Here is a 7,553-nt window from a genome sequence, read left to right on the forward strand (position 1 = left end):
AGGATCCTTTGGGGCAAGTTCCTTCGTAATCCATGAATCTTGGGGCACAATCTTCTGAGTTGTATTGCTTTCCCGGATCATAGGAGTTTATTTCTCCTGGAACTTTGGTCTCTCCCCAAACACATGAGTTTATTTCTCATGGGATTTGTTCCACTCCCCCAACCTGGTCTCCTTGTCTGAATTTCTCATCCTCAACATGCTGAATCGAGGGAATCTCCTCAAGCTCACCATCCCCAAGCAATTCAAGATGTAGGGAAAGTCAAATGAAGTCACTTCCTCCCCAACAAAGCTACATTCCAACCCTCAAGGCAGTTGCCAATAATCTTTGGTACTGTAGGGTTTCCAACACCGATTCATATTGGCACCTCAAGACAATAAGCAACGGACCCCAATGAGCATGCTTCACCATCACTCTAACGCCTTTATTTGGCACTTCGCATATAGAATCCATTGCATATAGCATTGCATCCTCAAAAGCGTAGCATATCCATCAAATGGAGCATTACGCCACAGGAAAATTCAAACATGCATACAAAGCATAAGCCAGATAATACAAATCAACACTCAATCAAGACGACGGTACTTCCCCACATAAAAAGTTGTCCTTACAAACTCCGATTGATATCTGCTACTACATCACAAATCTTCTCAAAGCCCAATTCCCGCCTTGGCAAACTTTTTCAAAGTCCAGTTCTCGCCCTGGCAAACTTTTTCAAAGTCCAATTCCCGCCTTGGCAAACCTTTTCAAAGCCCAGTTCTCGCCCTGGCAAACTTTTTCAAGGTCCAGTTCTCGCCCTGGCAAACTTTTTCAAAGTCCAGTTCTCGCCCTGGCAAATCATTTCTTTCATTTTCAGTCCTCGTCTGATATCTTATGGTGAAGTCAGTTCTCGCCTGACAACCACCATTCATCCATAATTTCTTACCGTAAAACCCATTCTCAATCCCCAGCAAGTCATTATTCTCTTTCCCCATTCAACCGTAACATCCATAAATCATTCCACCAAAAAAACAAAAATCCCTTTCCCCAGCAGATATCAAAACACAAATAAGGATAACACTTACACCATCCTCTCTTCAGGACAAATTTCTGGTACTTTGATATTTAATCTTCTTCTACCTTCAATGTTCGAAAGGCTAGCGCCAATCTCACTCTCAGGTTTAAGACGATTAAATAGGGGCAGCTGTCATACCCCAAATTTGTCCTACCCTTTAATTTCTAACTGGCTTAGACTTTTGCATCTCATCTGCATATATCCACTAGGTCATCAACATAACATCATGCATCATTAATCAATAAATTTGGTATGGGGTCGAGGATCTTGGTAATTAAGGTTCTCAGTGGCTTTTAGGCTTTCATCTCAGGTTATTCTTTCTTCATCAACACACACCTAAGGCAAATGGATCAAGGTTTCTCATCCATCCTGATTGAGCTTGTTGACTCCCATCTCTACTAAGCCAAAGTTCAGATAAGTCAGTGAAATCAATTTGAAGATTAATGGCTCAAGGGCATAAAAAGGAAAAACGGAATAGAAAGAGGAATATTCTTGTGGTTTCTTGGCACAAGTTGCAAAGCATTAATGTATTGTCATTTAGATTCAAGTGTCAGGGGTTCTTCAAGTTACAAATGCCATCACTCATTCAAAGTTACAAGATGAAAGATGAAGAAGAGTTGGCATTACAAATTTGTCGCTTGATTCAAGTTTGGCCAATTAAAGAATTTGAACATGGAAATTTCAAGTGAAGCACATGGAGGGAAGAGAAACAATTCAAAGTGTATTTGAAAGTATAGAAAATATATATATCATTTCCATCCAAAATCCATTACATACATTTCCACTTCAAAAACAAAAAAAAAGAAGCTTCATTACACTACATGATCTCAAGGAGTGTGTTCAGTACAAATTCAAAAATTCATTACATTATGGTCCAAGTCATATTACAACTTCAAGATCAAAATTCATCCAAATACCATTACATCTCACCATCCTATTACATCACCAATACTGCTGTATATGGAAAATTACAACAAGAGAAAACGTGAGGAGCCTATTGTTCTTATCCCAAATCCCATCCTAATTGCTCTTTGTTTCAAGTGTTCTCTATGACCAAGCAATGATGGTTTCTCCGTGAAGATATGGTCCAACTGAACGCCGGCTTCAAGGTTCTCGTTGAAGGAATGATTGAATCAAACACCACTGCTCAAGCAAACCTGCAACACACATAAAAACCATTCAGCATACTTCATAGACATTTTGTATCCAGTTTCAGCATAGCTCAGAAAATCCACAATCAATTCACATTAGTTTAAACCATCCAAAAACCTGCCACAATCCATATGTGATCAGCCCCATACATGATGCATCATTCAAAAGAGATCCTGAACCAGTATATACATTCATATCAGTTTCTACTACACTATTGGATTTGTAATAAACATGAACCATATCCAAACATAAACAAAACATAACAGGCTGCCAGTCTAAACATCCATACCAAAAACAGTCCCTACACAATTACCATATCACTAACCAATTGTCTACTAAATTCCAGCCCTGCACAATACACATAACCATTACCAATCAGCCATGCACCAAAGTCACCTGCAAATTGGATCCAGGCAGCAAAGAAACCATTCACTACAAACCAACAATTTTTAACAAAAAAATGAAAATAATTTGGCAGTTGCATCAAGTTCAAAACCAACATACATGGATTACCAAGACAGTTCCATTCAAGCCATTCACTCGCATCAAAGTAGTCCACCATCCGATTGTGTGTTACACCACCAGGGAAATCTTACTATACTCGTGTTCAAATCGTGTCATGAAACCTTATCTGCTGTATTACTACGCCCTGTAGAAGAAAACAAGAGGATAAGCTTCAAATCAGTTTCAGGCAAATTGGTTTGAAAAAAAAAAGAATTAAAACAAGAAAAAACAAATCAAGAGGAAGTCACAAAGCATTTTTGGTTTCAAATCCAGATCAACATATTCCCAAACTAGCCTCCAAGTAACACTAACCCCATGGTACTAAACTAACCATAACCAACTCAATTGCTAACAGTCATAACCGTCAAAACAGAATTGTAACTGTCAAAACCACTCCAACTAACTTTCAGCACACTTTTGTTTTAACCTCTACACTACTAACAGAAGCAAAACTAACCAAAACAGAATAACAGATTTGTAACCACCCTAACCACCTAACTAACTAACTTCCAAAAACAGTTACAAGCCTAACAAAATCCAAACCGCATCCTCACAACTCCAACAGAATTTTGAAGCTAGTTAACATTTCTAGCTGTTAACTTCCTAACTTTCAATAACAGAAAATCAAACCCTCCTAAACCTACAACTAACTCCCAACCCTCAAAACAGAGTCAATTACTAATCATAACCACCAACAGAAGAGACAGTTTGTAACTAACTCAATTTTCAGATTCCAACAAACTCAGTCGATTCGATCTCACCCTCCAATTCTCCTAACTGATTTCAATCCTGAGGCTCTAATCAATTCTCCCTCTAACTGATTTCACTCTCTCCAAATCTCTATATAACAGAATCATCACTTCAAGCTCAAGATTTCACGCCATTTTCCACAACTCACTCTTCATCATTCATCTTCCTGATTCAACCTCTATCTCTCCCTCTCATTCCATCATCCCTCTCCCTCACCTTCACCAAAGCTCATCACCACCATTGTTGGAGTTTCAACCTCTGAAACTCCTTCAACCGAGCTCAACCTTCATCCCTTATCAACCACCTTCATAACTCTTTGAATAACTCTGTATCATTCAACCTCTATCTCTCACGCTCAAGCTCTCATTCTCTGAACTCAGAATAACGACACAAACACCGCAATAGAACTCACAGAGAAAAATCAAAGAAAAGAAAAAGAAGAAAGAAGATTCGTAGAAAGAAGAGAATAAGAGGCGAAGTGCTTGGATGCTAATTATTACCTGGATTTCACGAAGACGCGTCCTTGGTGTTCTTAGGACGCCGCCGGCTTGAAGAGTCACCGGAAGCTACTCCGGTCGGTAAGATCCCTTATCATTCGTTCTTGCGCTCTATCATGATGTTTGTTTCGTCTCCGATTGACTGAATCCGTTGATGCTTAGACTCGTGTTTGCTGTTAGACCTAGGGTTTGCTTGATCTCCCTTTCTAATTGTTAGATTTAGGCGTTAAATCTGAGACTAACAGAGATATCGGAGGAGATTGAGGCCGGATTAGGATCTAGAGTTGGATTTGGGGAAGAATCGGTGCGTGAGGTTTGGTCATTGGTGGCGGTGGGGAGGACGACGGCGACGTAGTCGCCGGAAATCGCAAGAGAGAAAGGATACGAGAGCGAGAGAGAGGAAAGAACGTGAAGAGTCACAATTTTGACTCTGAACCCTAACTACATCCAAAACGCACCGTTTCCTTCTTTTTTTAATTTTTAATTTTGTTTTATTTTCTGATAATTGAGTAGAAAATAAGCTTGGGCCATGAAATTGCTGATACACTCCATGTCTTGGCCCAACGTACATCCCTCCTCTTGAATAACAAAAATTACTTTTGGGCTAACACCATGGGCCTATGCCCCAAATGCTATTCACCACCACTGATTTCAATTTTATACCCTCTGTCTCCATTAACAATTTAGATTTTAATTAGTTTTTTTTCATTTCTTTTAGTAATAAAAATGACATTTTCTTTCCTATTATTTTCTTAGACTTTGATACAAATTTTGACATATAAAAATGTGCTCAAAAAAATATTAGTTTTAGGCTATTTGTTTTTTAGTCTTTTACTAAATTCAATTTCTCCCATAAAAATCAATATAAAAATAGTAGTTTTTTTTAGTTTAATTTTGCGCTAATACTTGTATCATTTTCTTTATGTTTTGTACCATCTCCATGCTAATTGTTGTATAATTTTTGTGTGACTTTGTTACTTGTTTTGGCCATATTTTTGGCCTATTTTGTTAATCATTCTAATGCTCCTTTTAGAATTCAATCACCATGTTAACATAGGATTTAGACTTGTAAATAACTCTAGGCTTAAAAATTAGGCTAGTCTCCCCCTTTTCATTTCTTTTTCTTTTACAACATAAAACACTCTAAAAATACTTGAATAAATTTCCCATAAAAAATACCAAGAAAACTCATAAAAAATGACTAATAAATACTTTGACTAATAAAAAGGGAATGGAAGCTTGTAACTTCTCTTGCTTAAGGGATGTTCGAGTGCTTGGAGCTCCCTTGCTTAAGGGTTCCATTCAGGCGTAAGTTCCCAACCTCTAAAAAACACAAACCAAAGAGTAACTCGAGTTTCCCTTGCTTAAGGGATTTCCTCGAAACGCTCAAACTCTCTCTCTCTTCTCTCGCTTTCTTAAGGGCACCGTTATTTCCGCTCCATTGCATCCTAGGCTGTCCCCTTGTGCAAGAGCGCGAATGTTAACGCCGCCCAACTAAAAAACACAAAAACAAACAGAAAATATGGAGCCGAACTACGGCGCTCTGATTCCTGAAAAGGATACGTAGGCATCAAGTCGCGGGGCTTGAACGAGCACGCTTGTAAATATTTCCTTCTTTTCCCCGTATTTCTTTTGCATGCATTCGCATATAGACATAGACATAGTACACACCCTTTAGATAGAAACAAACATAGGTGGATACCATCGAGTACGATGGGCGCGAGGGGTGCTAATACCTTCCCCTTGCGTAACCGACTCCCGTACCTTGATTCTCTGGTCGCAAGACCCTGTTCCTTCCTTTGTTAGGTTTTCTGATATTCCTTTCCCTTATGGGATAAATATATTGGTGGCGACTCTGTTCATTTTTCGCGAGCGTGCGACACCCGACAGCTTACTGTGCTTTGTCTGATTTAGTGGAGGTGCGAGATGAAGCTGGTGCCCCGGAGAGGGACGAGAATGGGCAGGTAGTGAAGGAATTATGTACCTCGTTCCCATTCTTTTGGTGGAGGGGCCACTTCTCAGCTCCTCCTAAAAATTATGCTTGGGAAGATGAGGAACTGGACGAGCAGGATATAGCCTCGTACTCGGTTCTTTGCAAGTATGTAGAGAGTTTCACGATGTCGCAGTGGGTGACGAGGAAAGGGGAGCCCGTCTTGGACGAGAATGGTGTGCCGAAGGTAGAGCCGCGGGCAATCAATACGAAAGCCCTGTTATCATGTCGGACCCCCGAGGAAACCCACGCGTTGTTATGTTATACCCGGGCTATCTATCTCGTTTGTTTCCTTTATTTGATGTTTTTGCTAACTCGTTTGTTTTCTTTTTCAGAGGCTATGCCGACGAAGGAAGATAAGCTTTTGAAGATGATAACCCAAGATGCGAGGAAGCTTCGAGGCAAGAAACCCCGGGGGATGGGTGTTGGCGACAACTCAGGCTCAGCCGGTTCTCCCCGGGTGAACTTGGACGCCGAAAGGACTCCAAAAAAGGCTCGTCATGCAGAGACGGCTCGTGAAGAGACGTCGAGCCTGGGGTCTGATCGTGCCTTTGTGCTGCCTCCTTGCTTCAAAGATGGAGGTTACTTTGAAAACTTTCCTCTGTAAACCTCTCCGGATGAAGCCCGACGGGTAGAAGAGGTGGGATCTCCTGCTCTCCTCAAGCAGCTAGCGAGCGACGGTGCTGCCGTCATGAGGGTTTTGGGGATGGCCGAAGTGTTGGCTAGGAGAAGCCCGGTTTCCGCCGAGGCTTTGAAAAAAGCGGAGTCAGGTAGAAAGCTTGCCGAGGATGAGGTGAACAGGTTAAAAGCCGACCGGGAAAAGCTGAAGAAGAAGATTGATGGGGTTTTGAAGCAGAAAGACGAAGAGCTTGAAGCGGAGAAGAAAAAGGTTGCTGAGCTTCAACGGGAATGGGCACCATCGGCCGAGGAGTTTGCAGATGTGGCTGTGTTGAAGTCCAAGGCCGAGTTTGTCGAGAAGATAGATGGGTTGAAGCTCAGTCTTGCCGAGATGGCTGAAGCCGGGTTCAACTGCGCAGTTCGGCAGTTGAAGATTCTGAATCCGGGTTTGAAGGAGGATAATATTGGGCTTACGTCAAAGATTGTGGACGGGGTGCTGGTGCCCGAGTCTCCCGATGGGGAAGAATAATTCTTAGTTGTCAATTTGGGCCTACGTGTCCGTTCTTTTGCTGGCCTGCGCGCCATTTGTTGTTTGTATGTTGGGCTATGCCCGGATAATTTTTGGGGTCTGCGTGCCCGTCACATTTTGTAATATTCGGATATCGCCGTCCAATTTGATCGGCTTTTAATGCTTTATTTTTGCAACTTCTGTTTATGCTTTAACCTTGCTTGTTGCGCTTAGAATGTTCGTTGTTGTAGGAGATGTGATTGGATTATGTTTCGCATTCCGGGCGAGTGGTATTGTACTTAGAAGTATTTCGTATTGTTTTTGGACTATGCTCGGCCTTGGTTGGTTTTGCCGGGCGTGTGGGGTACGGCCCGGGTGCGCACAACAGGTGTACGCTATGAGCGAGTACGAGGCCGCGGTCGAGGCCAGGTGCTTGCGGCGTGAACGGTCCCATCGCGAGCTGGGGTTCTGCCGTGCAGGTA

General features: G+C 41.7%; 1 long non-coding RNA gene across 2 annotated transcripts; it reads right to left on the reverse strand.

The window, feature by feature from the left end:
* Positions 1-2,029: 2,029 nt before the first annotated feature.
* Positions 2,030-3,095, reverse strand: LOC131654856 (uncharacterized). 2 transcript variants are annotated; one of them, XR_009299584.1, is made up of 3 exons: positions 2,709-3,095; positions 2,530-2,600; positions 2,030-2,377 (listed from the first exon to the last, which is right to left on the reverse strand). It is a non-coding gene; the product is annotated as an uncharacterized LOC131654856 (long non-coding RNA). The 2 variants fall into 2 exon arrangements; XR_009299583.1 differs by having other exon boundaries at positions 2,518-2,600; positions 2,709-3,094.
* Between the last annotated feature and the right edge of the window lie 4,458 nt (positions 3,096-7,553).

The sequence above is a fragment of the Vicia villosa genome, linkage group LG3 (genome assembly GCF_029867415.1).
Source record: "Vicia villosa cultivar HV-30 ecotype Madison, WI linkage group LG3, Vvil1.0, whole genome shotgun sequence".
Taxonomy (NCBI): domain Eukaryota; kingdom Viridiplantae; phylum Streptophyta; class Magnoliopsida; order Fabales; family Fabaceae; genus Vicia; species Vicia villosa.